This window comes from Parasteatoda tepidariorum, chromosome 11 (assembly GCF_982258835.1).
Source record: "Parasteatoda tepidariorum strain Cologne lab strain chromosome 11, Ptep-v5.0, whole genome shotgun sequence".
Classification (NCBI taxonomy): Eukaryota; Metazoa; Arthropoda; class Arachnida; order Araneae; family Theridiidae; genus Parasteatoda; species Parasteatoda tepidariorum.
The window spans coordinates 97834926-97852153 of NC_141765.1; the positions used below are offsets into that span (position 1 = coordinate 97834926).

Below are 17228 nucleotides of genomic sequence, written 5' to 3' on the forward strand. Positions count from 1 at the left end.
AGTTTTTTTAAACACATCTCTTTTGTTATTTTAAATTAGTAACATATATGTTTGTTATCATCAAAAGTATCTTGCAGAAAGATATTAGTATTAGAGAGGTATGTCCCACAAAGCCCGAAAAAATTCTGCCACAGAGACTATATATATATATATATATATAATCAATCCCTTATTATTACAGAATCGATTATTACATTTTTTTTACTGATTATTTTTTAATGCTTCACAGTACCTGAAGCTAAAATAATGGAAGGTCCAGATATGTATTCAGAAGTAGGAAGCTCTATTAACCTAACATGTGTCATTGTGGACAGCCCAGAAGCCCCAGCTTATGTATTCTGGTACAGTCACAGTTCAGAAGGGTGGTCAAAATACTGCAGTCAGTAGGCGAAAGATCAGGGACGCACAACAGACAAATTCAGGAAACTACACTTGCTCTCCTTTGAATGCAGGTGCAGTCAGTTCCATTGTATATGTGGTCAAAGGTGAGAAATCTTACCCTTAATACCCTAACTGTAGTCCATGCCTAAAAACGGAATCTGCAGTAAACATTGAAAGAAAATTGCGATGTTCCCCCCGTATATTCGGAAATGTGGTTTTTCTGTGTTTTAGCAGAATTCCTTTTTTTTTTTCAATTTAATTAAAGATTTTCTCTTTTCTGAATTCTTGAAAAAAGATCTGTTTTTTTGTGCTTTTTAGTGTATATGCAAAAACAATTTAAAATTACTTTCAGGCGATTTAAAATCACACGTCGTAATTTGTATTCACAATATTTTTAATTGAAAACCATGATCTATATTCATGGGAGTTTAAATTACACATCACAATTCATATTCCCATGATTTAAAAATCTCACATTAGGATTCAAATTTATCCAATTTAAAATCAAGATTTTTTATTTACACTATATAATAAAGAGTCTCGCATTGATATATTTATTTTAAGGCTATTAATATTCTGTCGAAATATGTTTTCTCCTTGCACTTTTTAATTTTTTGCTCAAATTTATGTATTTTTTCAATTATTTAAAAATTGCTTTGCATATACTTTAGATTTAATGCTTCTTTGGTTTTTTACTTTTCTCATCCAGGCTATTAATGTCATATTTGTTCTGAGAGCATTTGATTCTCGGATTTGGCCGATTTTAAAAACCGGAATATCTGCATTAAGGAAAAAAATTTTTAAAGTAAACTTTACAAATTGATTAACAGTTAAATTAATTATTACATTTTGTTTTTACTGACATTATTTTAATTTGACATTTTAAATAAACAGGAACTACATTTGTTAACTTACAGAAGGGTTTTAAAATAAATAGCTTTTCCGAGTAGCAAAATTTAAGTTTAAAGTTTTTGTAATTTTCAATATTTCTTTCTTTTTCTTTTTTAAGCCACTAAGTTCATTACAAGCAAATTTCTAACATCTATTGTCGGTAGATCATTGAGACTGAATGATATTTATTCTGCAACTTTTCTTAATTTATGAACAGTTTTCATTTTTTGCACGTCCTGTTTCCTAACTTATTAACTTAGAAGTATAATCTGCACACGTAACTTTGGCAATAGGGTGTTGAAATAAATTTGTTATCCACATATTTTCAAAACTTAAGAAAATAGAAAATTTTAATTTTCAAAAGAAAAAAAAACGAACAAGGTTTTTCATAATTTTAAACGTATACAGTACAAAAAGTTTAATTTTATAAAAAGAGGATTTTATCGTGCTTTGGTATTAAAATGTTTCTGTTCTCCAAGTTTAATTTTAATAGTGGCCACACAACAATATTTTTAAAAAATACTAGTAAAATAAAATCAAAATAATTGCGTACCAGTTTTCTATCTAGCCTGCTACCAAAACTGTATATAAAAGCTGGGCCTGACATTCTTGGATTATCAAAAATTAAACCCAGCGTTATAAATACATCCATTTTGGATGAATTTTAAAATGCTGAGTTTAATATGGCATTTGTAAATTTGAATTTTCAACAATATAATTTCATTTATAAATTTAATAAATTCATATTAAATTCAATTATAAATTTGAATTTTAAAATATATCCATTTGGTATAAACACATTTATTCAACGATGTTTTTATTTTACTGTACAGACCACTTTTTCTGACTGGGCATTTTTAAATTTGAATTTCCTATAGTTTCAGTAATTCTCTTGTGTTCTTTTTCAATTGTTTAATTAAACATAGGCTTAACATTTAACCCCTTTCTTCTCTTTCCCGTGAAAATGATGGGGTGAAGTTTCGCCTTCTATTTCTCGCTCCTGTTATATTGACGGGCTGGAGTGCTCAGTAGTAACGCACCTATAAGAATAAAACCAAAATTATTCTTTTGCCTGGAAAACATTTTATTTCTCATTTTACTCACCAGATAGCAGTACCAGAATATTTTTAAGGTAATTGTGGAAGAGATGAAAACAAAAAGAGATGTAGAAAGGAAACCCGGTTGTGACGTTGGCCTCTGTATCTCATGCTTTGAAATTTATCACACAAGAAAAAATTACTAATCTTTTTTTATATTATGCTAAAGTTTAATAAAATTCTTTGTAATGTTTAAAACACATATTTTTTAAATTTTCCTTGCTTGCTGGAAAACCAACATTAAGTCATAGTAACCCTGAATGTTAACTTTTCCTAAAAATTAAATTTTTTAAAATTTCAAGCTAAAAACAAATCAAAAATTAAAAATGACTGTATATATATTGTTCATACACATATTTTTATATAATTTTCAGGGATTAAAAAAAACGATCATTAAGGGGTTAAATGTGATAAATTACGTTGGTGGTAAACTGTTTTAATGTTTGTTATAATATTCATTTCAATAATATTTTTTTTCACATTATTATAAATATTTGTTTAAATACCTTTCATCACTCAGATAAAACATTAAAAAAAAAATTTTTTTGTTTACCATAGTCTAACTTTTATCTATCTGGGGTAGAGAAAGTTTTTCGAATTCGGACTTCAAAATTTCCTGTTAGCGTAATCCTGGTTAATTCACTTAAGCGTGCATTTAGATATTTAAATTTTTTTTCTTTAAAAATCACCCTGGCATTAATTTTTTTGGAGAGTTTTTTTGCAGCAGAATCTTGCCATGAAATCCAGTGCAAATTCCTCAGGTTTTTGATAAGTGATAGCTTTACAGCTAGTGCTAATTGCACACAATAAATTGCATGGGGATGCAGAGTACAAAACACCATGTACCAGTGCTCAATGATACCACAATTCATGTCACATCAGTTGCTATTCTATTCTAAATTTTTGTGATGTGCAGGGTATCTGCTCACCTGGAAAGTCATGAGAAATCATGGAAAGTCATAAATTTCGGTATTGAACAAAATTTGTCATGAAATTTCATGATTTTAACTAGTTTTTTAAACAAATTATGGAAAGTCATGGATTTAGGTCGCCGAAAAATCTAATTTCTAAAATGGAATTTACTCCCCCCCCCCCTCAATTTCGTGGTGTTCCGAATATCTGAATTTGTAACAAAATCTCCGCGCATAGTCTTATTTTATTAAAATATAAAAATTTTTATCATCTTCTTTTCAAATTATAGTGTTCTTTAAAAAAATGAAAGAAAAAACATTATTTCTAGAGCAAATTATCTTTTAAATTTCTGTGATTTCAGAATTTTTGTTATTATTTTTTTTAATTTTATTTCGAAATGAGAACAGAAAAATCAGGAGTATTTCTTTCCTTTCCGACGAACAAAAAAAGTATCTGGAATATTATTCTGCAGAAAAGAAGAAGAAATTATTTGCTTTTGTATTTTTTTTCAGCTATTTTATTGCTTGAACTCTTTCTTTACTCTGTTTTTTAAATTTAAAATCTATAAATATGAAGATGCAGAGTATAACAGTTTTGATTATACCTATCATTTCAATTAATGTTATTATAAAGCTTTTTTATATTTATTGTTGTGTTTTTGTCGGAGAAAATAGTAACTTCGTTAAGTCATAACAAATTCTTCGAATTAGTCATGGAAAGTCATTAATTTGAAAATCTTAAATGTAACAGATACCGTGTTGGTATCATGTTAATATTTGTCAGTGTTAAGTGCAAAATGATGTATGTATGCTCAAATAATTATAGGAGAGAATCAGGTGGTGATTCAAAATATCGAAGGGTCTGCAACACAGAATTGCTGTGGCATTTACATCAGCAACCTTCTTCTTTTTGGAATGCTCTTATACCTTTTATAAGAAGATGACCAGCTTCACTTTAAACACTCAAAAGAGTAAGAAACATTTTTCATTTTATTTTTGTAATGGCTGAAAATTTAACATTGTTATTGAATTTAAGGGGGGGGGAACTATTAAAGAGCTGCCAACTCTTCTGCAGTGTGTGGAAGTTTCCTGCCTTCTGCACTGAGATTAAAATCTTCTGTATTTTAAAATTGTACATTAAAATTTTGTACCATCTTTAAACTACGTAGGAATGCACATACATGTGTGGGAATTTTCTCTCTTGTCTTGCAAGTATTTTAAAAGAATTTGAGAAATGATTATAAGTTCTATTTAAGGATCACTAACAAACATAGTTGTGGATAAATAGACTTTTTTGTAGCTAGTAATGGGATTAATAATTAAAACTTTAAAATATATACTAAAAGTTGTAAATCCAGCAAATTAAAAAACAAAATCTAGCTGTACGCTTGGCTTTTTGAAAAATAAGAGTTGGACGGTATACACTATATTACAAAATAAAATTCTAGGTGACATTTTATTGAGTTTGCGTAGAAAGTAATGTTAAGTCTTTACATTGACATTAGGAAGTAAAGTTTATGCCTTACATTTATTTCCTGTCCTGCAGCTTCCAATTGACAAAATTTTTGTAAATTCCTAACATGAGTTTTAACTATTTAGTTCACAGTCTTTATTCTCTTGGCATATTAATTTGCTACAATAAAATAAACTTTTAATGGTTCACTGTTAGTTACCAAATACACTTGGAATTTCTTCAATTCTGTAAAAACTCTTAGATTGTCAATTAGTGCCTTCTTCCTTTGAGATTTTCAAAATTTAAAGATCACTAATTATAAATTAAATTAATGTTATAAAGTTAGGTAAGACTTAAATAAGTTCTTTCCCTGAAAAATCTCAATTTCATTGAAAGTGTAGCTTAGAACTGTTCTTACACTAAGTTCTTCAATTGAAAGAAGAGTTGAAATAAGCTTTTCAAACTTATTTCTATTTCAATCCTTAATTTTACTTAGTTTAAAAAGCCTTAACGCTTTTATATAAAATATTATTTAATAGTTTAAATACTAAGTTATTGTCAAACATGAGGATGTTATATGTTATGTGCTTTAAATGTTCACTATTTATGAAAACAGGGGTCGCATTCCCCCTAAAATTCATAAAATTCCTAAAAGTATGTGCAAACCCTAAAATTCCTAAAAATCTGATAAAACTTTGTTGGTGTTCCTAAAAAATTAGAGTTATAGGCTAAATATAAATAAAAAAGCAATAATCTAAAATATAAGAATTTAACTACGTTAATTGAAACTGTTTTAATTTTGCCACATGGGAATTCTGATCCTGAGAGAGGTTTTTCGATAAATAAAGCAATGCTCAATGTGAGTCACCATGAGTATACTATTATGTCGCTTAGTCTAATCAAAGATACCATTCGAAATTATGGAGGAGTGTTGAAGATCACCACAACACTATTGAGGGCAGTAAAAGAATCTCACAAATCATATCAAGAATATTTTAGAAAAATGATCATGATTAATTTGTTTTTCTCTAACTTCTAATATAAATTGCTGATTTGAAATCTAATAATATCACACTATAGTTTTTCTTAATAAAGTAAGGTAATAATAAAGTTTTGATTAAGAAGGTAAAAATTAAATAAAAATCCAAGTTGGTGTTAATTTATTTTTTCTCTTGATTTATTCTCACTTTTGCCTGTTCCTGAATTATGCACTTAATTTCTGATAGGTAATATGTAAAGTTGAAATTTCATTTTTACACTTTAGAGATTTCATTCTTGACTTAATAAATTTCAGAGTTTTATTTTATGGCTTGCAACTATTTATAATATGTGTGGATGAATTGTAATAATCTTCTGTTATGTAATAAACTACCGTGTGATCTGTTTTTATCCTAGCAAAATCATATATTACCCCTAAAATTTTTTGAAAAAAGTTCCTAAAATTACCCTAAAATTTTAAAAAACTTTGCTGCTACCCCTGTGAAAAAATACCTTTCTATTTTTAAAAATGATCTAGAATAATTTTTGTTATTGCATTTTAAAACGTCAGATTATTGTTAACAATAAACTTATAAAAAATTATCGGAATAGCAGTCACATCTAATCACTTTATTATGAAATATGAATTATGTGATTTATTAGTTCGAATTATGTGATTTTGGCTATGTAAAAGTTACTAATCATTACATGATTAAGACTATTAATTTGCCGTGTGTAAGTAAACTGCATTTTGTTTCAAAAATATTTCGTTAAATCATTAAAAAATGCTTTAGAATTTTTCCTAGTATTGTTGTAGTCTACTGAACAAAGTATTTGAAAATTTTGAGCGAATTTTAGTATCGGGGGCTAAATTTGCCCTTGTGGCCACTTTCCAAATTTCAGGATGATGCATTCAATCATTCTTGAGTTATGAGAGAAACAAACAGACAGACAGGTAAACTCTTCCTTTATTATTATAGATAATACAAAGTATACCCCTTTTTAAAAGAACTCATACCTGCCAAGTCTCCTGTTTTGTAACGATGACTCCTGTATTTTACGACTACCTCCTGTTTGCCTGCATATTCTCGAATTTCCCCGTATTTATTGAAGAATTTTAAAAAAAATATTTAATAAAATATCTATTGATATCAACAGTACTTCTCTTATTCATCAACAGAGGATGCTAATGCCAGTACTGCAGTATGTTGAGTGTTAATTGTTTAACTTGAGCCATGATGGCTCAAGGGAGAGAGCGTTCACCTTCTAATGAGGTAAACCCAGCTTTCAATCCGAGTGATGACTGGTCAATACGCATTCCGCATCTGGCTTGCACCAACCACAGTTCTGACGTGAAATATCCTCAGTGGTAAACGGATCACGGATTAGATTCCCCTTCCCTGATGGGAGGTTCTCGTGGTCTCCCCTCCATCTAACTCAAATGCGGGTTGCGTGCATCAAAAAGCCCTCCTTAAAGGCAAATTTCTCCCACTACTTGATTCACGGGTTCCCTTGTCTTCTGGATTAGGTACAAAATTATAAGGCTACAAAGTTGAACATCACTAGTCGTTAACCCACAATTGGGTCGGTTAGTAAAATCTTTGTTATTTTATTTCTCCAATGTTGGCAGGTATGAGAACTGTCTTAAGGACCTTCCTAACATATAAATATATTGTTTAAATTCAAACATGTATTACTTAATTCTTAGCATGCAAATTTATTATTTAAACATATTTTTTATATGAAGTGTTTTCTTTTTAAAGGGTACAGAATTGAGCAGTGGAGAAGTAGATCTATGTCATCCCTCACTGTTTACCCCATTTTGGAGATGATTTCCTTTCTTGTGGATTATCAGTGCAGCATTTATTGAATAGTATCATCCAATTTTTGACTGGGGTGTTTTCACATTGTCTCAAGCAAGGAAAGTTCCAAACAATTTTATGTCCCATCTAAAGAAAATCTATATTTCACATTCCAAACTAATAATAGCATTAAGAGTGTTCAGAAGATATTCCAAAATAATTGGCAATTCCTGTTTGAAAGTTTTTTTTTTTTTTTTTAACTACAGGGAGGCTTATTCAAGTTGACCACTTTGGTACAACAATTTGATGTTCCACTTAGGCAAGTGACCTATTTATAAAATGGCAATTTAATTGTTTTCTGACTGTCTGAAAATTGACGGTGACAGATGACCAACATGCAAAAGTGGTTATAAATTATCAATTTTGGTTTGGTTTAGAAAATTGTAACCTCTTAGTAAATATTTTTTTCCTTACAACCTGAGAACCGTTAATGGTTCTTGCTCAGCTCCAGAAATAACTTAAGTGTTATTTTCGTTGTTTATAACTGTGGTTTATGGAGAAATGTGATTCATACAATTTTGTTATATAGATCTGCTACAATTGTTTAGTTCCTATTTTGAAAAATTACGGAAAGATTTTGAAGTCTGCAAAAAAATATTTATTTTACTGATTATTTTTTAAACGCTTTATTTTCTTGACTTTAAAAAAAATGCCACACTTTTTTCTTCTTTTTTTATTATTATTATTTATAGCAATATTTCTGTTATTTTCATAAGCTCTAATTGCTAATTTAATTTAATCAGTGCGTTTATTTTCTTAATTCAAACAATTTAGCAGTATAACATCAATAATAAATTTTGCTTTGTATTTTAGTTTATTTGTAGAATGTATTATGCCACTGTAAGATTGCCATTAAACTCCATATTCAATCTACTCCAATTAAAATTATCTCAATTATTACCGAAATATTGACCTTTTAACTATGTAAAAGCATGACTGCAAATTGGATTCCTAGTATTGATAAGAATTTTCTGTAGTTTTTCTTAAATTAAATTAAAGTAAAAAGACTAGTAATGCTCTTAAGAAAAGTAACACATAACTTTCCTATATTGAAGTAAAGAAAAAGTTCTGAAATTTTCTATAAAAATAAGCTACTCTAAAGTAGATTTAGTTAAATGTTACTTTCAAGTAGTGAATATTTTTTAAAAAATAATCTTGCTTTAAGGAAGGAATAAGTGTTTTAATTGCTTATTTTTTTATGTGTCTTGAACTAACAAGAAAAGAATTTTCTTTGTTTAAATTCCTGTTTAACTTTTATTTTGTGTATAAATAGAAAACAAAATTTTACTAGAATTACTATCTGATTAGTGGAAGTTATTTTAAGATAAAATGTTTTGTTTTTCTTTAAATAAATTTAGCTTTAACTGGACATTTGTGCAAATTAATATAAGTATCAATTTAACTTCTTATCATTTCTTTAAATCATCTCAATATTTTTTTGCATGATGTTAGAAAAGATATAAACACATCAATCACTGTTTATTACTATCACTCTCATTGTTTAATAAATCTTTTAACATTGCTGGCTGTTATTCACTAAAATTAACTGAAATTTATTTATTTTAGTGTTTGAGAAGTTATAGCTTAAATTAAAATTTGGTTGAATATAAAAGTTTTTACTGCATTGTTACTTGGAAAAGTCTCTATGTTTATGTCTAACAATTGCTCCAATCAGTTATTAAATTGTTATATAGATTATACAATTATTAATTGGTATATAACATCCCTGTATTTTATTCAAATTCATGTTTTAATATTTTATAAGCAGAGTACAGACAGGCAAATTGCAATTTATTTTGGAATATCTTTCTATGTGTTTTACTCTAGTCAGGTCTTTTTATGGAATCTCATTTTATTTTTTAGGAAAAAGTGTATTTTAGTAGATTGAAATGCGATTATAGTAACTATTTTGATTTTGTTTATTCTCTGAATTCAACTTGTTTGTATATCTTTGTATTTACATATTTTTGTTAACCGTTTTTTGAATGTGTTATGTTTCCCGTTAGTATTTATTTTTAATCTTATTCAGATTTATTATTGTAGGCTAGTCAATTACTAGTCATGAAAAAGTCATTGAAGTTGTATGTGTTATAATTAGGGTTGCAAGTTTGTCAGGGAGTGAATTTTCATTTTCATTTCCATGATTTATTGTTCTTAAATCCAGAAATTTTTTGAAGTGCTGTGTAAAAATTGTTTAAACAGAGAAGTTTTTTCACCTTGGTATTCTAATTCAACAACACTAATTCTAGCAACAATTACTACTTCTCTGCAGCTTTAAAATTGATAAAATGTTTAGGAAATAGATCAATAGCAATATAACATGAAAATAGTTCAGAGATAGTCCAAATCTTATTAAGTAAGGTGGTCTTACTATCCTTTCAATTATAAATTAATAAGAGCTACATGCCTCCCAAATAGTGCAATAAGTATACAAAAGGAAGAAAATGTTAAGTTAGCTCTTACTTTACCAGAAATCAATTGAAATGACAATTAACTGTTTGGTCAGGACTGTGAAATTTATAAAAACTTAGCATTAAAAAACGTATAGAAATGTTGGCAAACAAATATTTGCTGAATGTAAAAACATATCAAGAATAATTTAAAAATTTGCGATATTTCTTTGAAATTCTGTTTATACGAATAAATTTAACACTACATAAAATTAGATTAAACAATTTTCAGCTCTTTTACATGCTTATATTTGTGTTCGCCAAAAATTTCTAAATTTTATGTGAAATTCTACGACAAACTTGCAACCCTAGTTATGATCAATTTAAAAAAACACATATAATTTTAATTGTTATTTCCTTGTTATTTCCTTGTTAAATGATCAAAAGAAATTCATCTGTTTAAGAATTCATTAATTAATTTTTCAGCAAACTGGTTTTTAGTATTTGTGTTTTGCATGTCATGTTGTTCTATTTGTTTATAATTTAAACAAAAGTTTAAAACTCATTATAAATTATTGACAAATATATTTAATTTATATGCAAAATACAGTAGAACCTCAATTATTCAACGCCTGATCATCTATTCAGTTATCCTACACTTCTTTCAACCTTACACCTCATTGCATTCTAGTTGATGTATTATTTCTTCTTAGTCTCTAAACTCCTCATTCAATTCTATCAAATTACTACAGTGATTATAATTCTGAAAAACTGCTAGGAAAGGACCAAAAAAAAAATTTAGAATGTCTTCTTTTTCATGAAATTGTTCCATAGGTTTATTTTACTTATGTCAGAAAAATAAAACATGTGTAAGACGGACATAAGATTATTCAAAGCTTCTAAACTTTAGAAGAGAAAAAATGCTATATTAAATATTTATTTTTTTAATAATACTTCTACATTATTTTGTTATTTTACTCTACTATATTATTTTTTTCTCCTTAATCCATGTCTGCCAACTCTCCTGGATTTTCCAGTAGACTACTGGATTTTGGCCAGTTTATCCTGGTCTACTGGTTTAATAAAAATTCTCCTGGTGTTTGTGCATTTTTAGAAAATTCCCTAAAATTGAGTAAGTTTCCTAAAAGAAATCCCCATTGAAATATCATTTTTGCACTGATTACTGCTTGATTGAATATTTAAATGCTTATCACTGATACATTATAAAACGAGCCTCATCTATAAATATCAATTTAACACTTTTTTTGCTCTAAATTGTATCGTTTTTTTATTATTTATTTTTATTTATTCAAAACTCCCTTTTTGAATTAAAAGACTTTTAACTATCTTTGATGAATTGAAATGCCTTCAAAATTATGTGTAAACATAATACATAGCATTTCAAGTTTATTTAGTGTCAATCCTAGCTGCAAAATATTGCAGTTTTTCTATTTTGATGATGTTGAAAACTTTTAAAGTATTTAATACATAATGCAACAATTATCATGAAATTTATATTATTTCGTAAAATCTACTGGAGTTTTTCCTATCCAAGTTAAAAACTCTGTTAATTGTGATTTATTTAAGAAGCTTTTGTTAGGCTCTCAAAATGTAGATATAGTAAAACTTAAAACAAGTATCTAAATAATTTAAATGTTTGCTTTTTGTGAAAAATAGCTTCACATACTTTTTTTTTTTTCATTATTTGAATTGATAGGCATTTTCAAACTTTTTGTTATTTTTCCTACTTGCATGCCTATAAGGGCTTCTATTAAACTTTATTGTTGTTGAAAATTGCTTTGAGTAGTTTTACTCATGCTTATAAAATTGACATAGCAAGGTCCGTCCCCCTATGATTTCAATTTTCCAGCACACCCCTGGTCCCCTGGGCATTGTATAATTTGGGTTCTATTGTAGTAATTTTTAGCGTTGTATTTGTAAGTGTCTTCCCATTATATTTCAAAAGTTGTTTTGTTTTTCCCAAAACTATATATAAAAATATTTATTATTGTTATTTCCTGGTTGTTAAGTTTTATTAAAATAATAACTGTTCCTAATCTGATTCTAATTTATTAGTGAAATTTAGGAGTTAAATAGTTTAAATAAAGTATATTGTTTTAAAAATTATTCTATTAAAGCTATCATGTTAAACAGTGTTTATAAGATGCCTAATTTCTAAAGTTTTCCAATTAGTTAATATTGTAGCTTTTAAAGAGACCCTTAGTAGGGAAGGAAAATTTACTTCAACTTTCTTTTTTTTTAATATTACTCTAAAATTAATGAAAAAATACTATTTTATATTAATTCTGATTTAAAACTGATCAATTTCTAGTCTTAGTAAAATCGTAAGTCATTTTAATTAAACATTAACAAATGAATGTGTGGCGAAAAATTGTGTATTTAATTTTTGAAGATAATGATTGTCCGAGTCTGTTTGATAACAGTTGCTAAAAACTTGTTATATGTTTTGTTCTTTTGCAAACATCTTTATCACATGCTTAATTTTATCAAATTTTTTATGTCAATTATTTTTGACAGTTACATAAAAAGTGCAGGTCTTAGTATTTATTTTTAACTGACAAAGTATATATTATTTTTATTTATTTTTGGTGTCATTACATTAATTAAACTAAATACAAACACTATTTATCTATAAAATATTTATTAAGGTTGATTATTTTATGAGCAAAATACATTCAATGTATTTAAGCAACTATGAGGTATTTTTGGAGATAAATTTTTATTACTAAGATACGATTAATATTTAATAACATTTACCGTCAAGGAAAAAAGTTTTTTTTTTTTTAAGTAAAAGTTATTTTATATTAGTTGTGTGATCTTATGTTTTTTTATTATTTTGCATATTTATTAATACTTTTTATTTAAGTTGTGGCTTACTTTTATGATAATTTCTGTTTAAATTAATTATTAAAAAAAATAATTATGCTTAATTTTTCTAGAATTTTAATTTAAATAAACTTTAATATTGAAAATATAATATGACGATCTCAAAATATTACTAGCATCATTAAAGCTTTATAAATGTTGTAGTTAATGTAACATATTTCTGAAAATAAGCTCATAAGCTTGATAAAACTTATTTTGTATATTAAATGTTAATTTTCAAAAGAAATCATACCCAATTAGAAGTTTACATTTTAACAGCTTTTATTTGTTTTTAATTAGTGTTTCATGCTACCATGTTTATTTGACATAGATTTCATGTTTGTAATGTTTTTAACCAGTTATTTGAAAAGAAAAAAAAAGAGTGAAGTTTTATCATCTTTGTTAATATGAAGCTGTAGTGTTGTTGCAGCAATACTTCACAAATAAGGATAAATCATAATTGGCTGTTGTAAATTGTTTCTATAGATAAAGGTGCAGATGACTTACTTGACACAACAGAATTTAGGGAAAATTAAAATATTTTTTAAATAATTGATTTTATGTATAAATAAACCTTGTGATCTTGTATTTTGCATGACTCGTAAAAAAAGTCTACTTTCGTTATTAATTTTCAGTTTTATAAAAATTTCAAGAAATTTCTTTATTTCATTTGATTCCAAAAGAACTTAAAGTACAAGCCTTTTAACTCTTTTATTAAAAGTAATCATTTATTATTATAGTAATCATTTATATTGTATTATATAAAAGTTATCATTTATATAAAAGTGATCACTTATAAAATAATGATTATTAATCATATTATTATTATTATAATCACATTATATTATACATTATTATTACAAAAGTAATCATGTATTTGTCATTGTATTTTTCAGTTTGCTTTAGTTTAACTTTCTTTACTTTTCTGATTATTTTTTCTCTTTCTATTCTTTAATTAAATTACTTATTAAAGTGTTGAATTTCTTAATGTTTAAAGGCACTGAAGCATATCACAAAGAATTTAATTTTACATGCCTGATTTTTGCAATGTACTGCCCTTTATTAATCTGCACATTTTCGAGGAGTACGTTTAAATTAAATCGTTGACTTACTTGCAATTTCAGTCTTGTATATTTTTGTTGATTTGTTTTGTCATAAATTTGGTTTATTGAGTAAGAAACTAAACTTATTATGGAATTATTATAGCTTTTGAAATTTTATTTTCCTGTGTTTTGTGTTTAAATCTTTTTTTTTAATTTTTTTTTTTTACAAATTTATTTCATCTCATGCAAATAAGGGAATGGGAAGAAACTGAAATGTTGCTGTTTGATTGAAATATATTTTTAACCTATATAAAATATTTATTAAAGAATTGTATCCAGAAATAATAATCTGGTCTTATAAGCAATTTGCTCAATTGTATTAATTTAAATTAATGCTTTTTTCTTTCACTTAAAAAAAATAATAAAGTATGATTTTACTTTATTTTCTAAAGATGAGGTTTTTTATTGATCTCTTTTTTTTATTGAAAGGATTTTTTAATATATTGCAGGATTCATGAAGTCTTGTTTCAAGAGACCTTTTTATTATGAAGTCTTTTTACGAAAATAATTTTTTGCAAAATGCAGTTAAACATGTCATTGATAAAAATGATTTATCTACAGTCAATTTTTAATAACTCAAGTCTAAAATGACCAATAAAAACAAATTGGTCTTTCGGAAGGTTTGGGCTTTCAAACATTAATTTTTCATTTTTATTTATTTTTCTTCACAGGGAATTGATTCTTCAGAGATGCAAAAAAATTGTCAAAACAAAAACAAAAAAAATTTTTTTGTTTAAAATTACCCTTAATATTATCCTTTTTTTTAAGTTACTATGGCTTTTTCAAAATATTTTTAGAAAGTAAAGTTTATATATTGTTAAAAGTTTTCTGCCAATAATTTGAATTTATACAATTCATGAATAAACTGGCGTATGTGCTAAAAAATAATCAAAATTTATTTAAATAGTAATAATTAATGAAACTAAATTTAAGTTGCATTTCATAAACTTAGGAAATACTAAGAAATTATCAAATTGACTTGTAAAGTTATTTGTTATGTTGAACATAACAGAAAATGTTCTATTGACAATGTTACTATTGATTTTTTTTTTACAGGGTACTAAATATTGAATTGTGTATAAAAAAAATTTTGTAATAAGACAAGAGATATTGTTTAACGATATTGCTAATACTTTTCAAAAGATTATCATTTAAGTTTTCTAATCAATCATCAATGATAATAAAGTTAAGTAGGTGTTTTAAATTCAAATGATACAGCAAAATTGTTCCAATAAATATTTATTGGCAGAATGTGGACGAAACATGTGATTTAATTGTCTGATGCGTTTACAGTCTTTGGGTATTAAATTAAATGTGTGTTGCACAGTACACAGAGAAATCTAAATTTTTTTCTGCTAAATTATTTTCAATTTTTTCTCATATTGTGTAAATGTTTTATTTTTATAATGCTGTAAGCTAAAATTTAAATGAGGTAAAATAAACACCCTATTGTTATAACTTATAGGATTAGCACTGTATTTGATTATGGCACTTATGTTCAGGGGACTGTTATATTTTTTCCCTACAAAAACAAAGCTCCAAAGGTATGCCAAAAGAATGACCTATTTTAGAATTGTCAGTAACAGTAAATTATTCTAACATGTATTAAAAGGAGTCCTTTTAATGATGTCGCAATTTGATAGTTTTACACAATGTCTTCATTTAGTTGTGTTTTTTTTTCCACTCTCAAAATTTGTTGAAACATCAAATAAAAAAAGTCATTTTTTTCTGACAAAATATTACAATATATAGATAAAATATAATCTAGAATTGTTGAAAAGTCGGAGAATTTTATTTTTGAAATGTCATGAACTCTATGATAAAACAAGTTTTAAAAAAACAAAGGTTTAAAAAATCATTTGCTCTGAAGTTAACGCCTTTACTCACCTCTGAAAAAAAAATTATAATAACTTTTGCATATTGGTTTATAAATTATTTTACATGAGCAGTTTACTAACAATGTAAAATATAAAAGCTGAATTAATCATATTTCTCATTGAAAAGGCATATTAACAAAATCCTCAAAGGATTTATGCATTATCAAGGCTTCATGCATCTGACATAGCAATCAGATTGTTAAATGAAATCATTGATACGAACAAAAGGTTCAATTTTAGTACAAGTTTCCCCCCCCCCCCCATCATTTCTATAGTGTTTCTAGTTTAAGGAAGATATAAGATTTATGAAAAGTTCCATTTATCTCTGTTGATGTTGTGTCGTAATATATAAATCCGTTGATGTAATAAAGTACGATTCATTGTTCTTATACAGAAAGGTGCAATAAAAGTTGTTATTGTAAGTACTTGCCTCATTGTTTTTCTTTACTAGTTGCGCTCACTCTGCTCAGCTACTTACACAGCAATGTGAAAGTTCAATCTGTTGTGTGTTAAATCCTCTTGGTGATTGCATTTCAATGCATTGCGTTACAAAGTTCGTCAAATTCAATCTTTCGTTTTAGCTCAGATTAAAGGTTACGCGATTTATTTTTCCAGAAGATAAACGGTTACAAATAATTAGAGTTAGACATTTTTTTACTCGCCGCTCATTTTCCTATATATATCTTCGCGATTTCACGAGTTTACGAATTGAAATTTGATAATTTTAACGTAATTCAACATACTATATATACATAGTAACTTATAGGGCCACATTGTGGGCCCCTATATAATTATTTCCCTATGTAGGGTACACTAGTACCCGGTAATATAATACGTGGTCCAATTTCATTTCAATTATGTATCTCTCTTTAATTCCAAATTCAAAAGGGGAGATACAGGGCCATGTTATAATACAAAATATTGGTTTCAAATTTCCTCATTTTAACGCTATTTAACACACTCGTGTATATATACATACATAGCAACCTACAGGGCAACATTGTGTACCCCTAACAAGCCTATAACTATTTCCTCTGGTGGGGTACACTATTACCAGTAATTTTGATCCCAATCCACAACCCAAGGGAACTCCTGTATCACGTATTTGGAGAAATTTACCTTCGTGGAGGATTTTTTGATGCAACTAACCCTCATTGGCGAAACATGGAGAAGAAAAGTTCCCACTGTTAGCCTGACAACGAGGGGGCCAATGATCCGTCTACCACTGAGGGCATTTTACGTCAGCACTGTAGTCGGTGCGGAGTTTGTATCGACTTGTCACAGTTGGAATTCGAACCAGGTTCACCTCATTAGAAAGCGGACTCTTTATCCCCTGAGCCACCATGGCTCATCTACTTTATAGTACATTATCAAAAAATGCGTTTATGTTTTGGAGATT

At 27.2% G+C, this 17228-nt stretch overlaps 1 long non-coding RNA gene across 15 annotated transcripts in view; it reads left to right on the forward strand.

Annotated features, from left to right (window-relative positions):
* LOC147801958 (uncharacterized) overlaps nucleotides 1-17228 on the forward strand; it is a 361588-nt gene that overhangs the window by 35743 nt on the left and 308617 nt on the right. For 8 of the 15 annotated variants that reach the window (XR_015430166.1, XR_015430154.1, XR_015430153.1 and 5 more), the window contains 3 exons: nucleotides 4107-4251; nucleotides 6615-6666; nucleotides 7475-16251. The exons of 1 other annotated variant lie outside the window; for it this stretch is intronic. This is a non-coding gene — a long non-coding RNA (uncharacterized LOC147801958). Of the gene's footprint in view, nucleotides 1-229; nucleotides 486-4106; nucleotides 4252-6614; nucleotides 6667-7474; nucleotides 16252-17228 lie in introns of those variants that run through there. 6 more of the 15 variants (XR_015430162.1, XR_015430163.1, XR_015430161.1 and 3 more) reach the window with 3 other exon arrangements.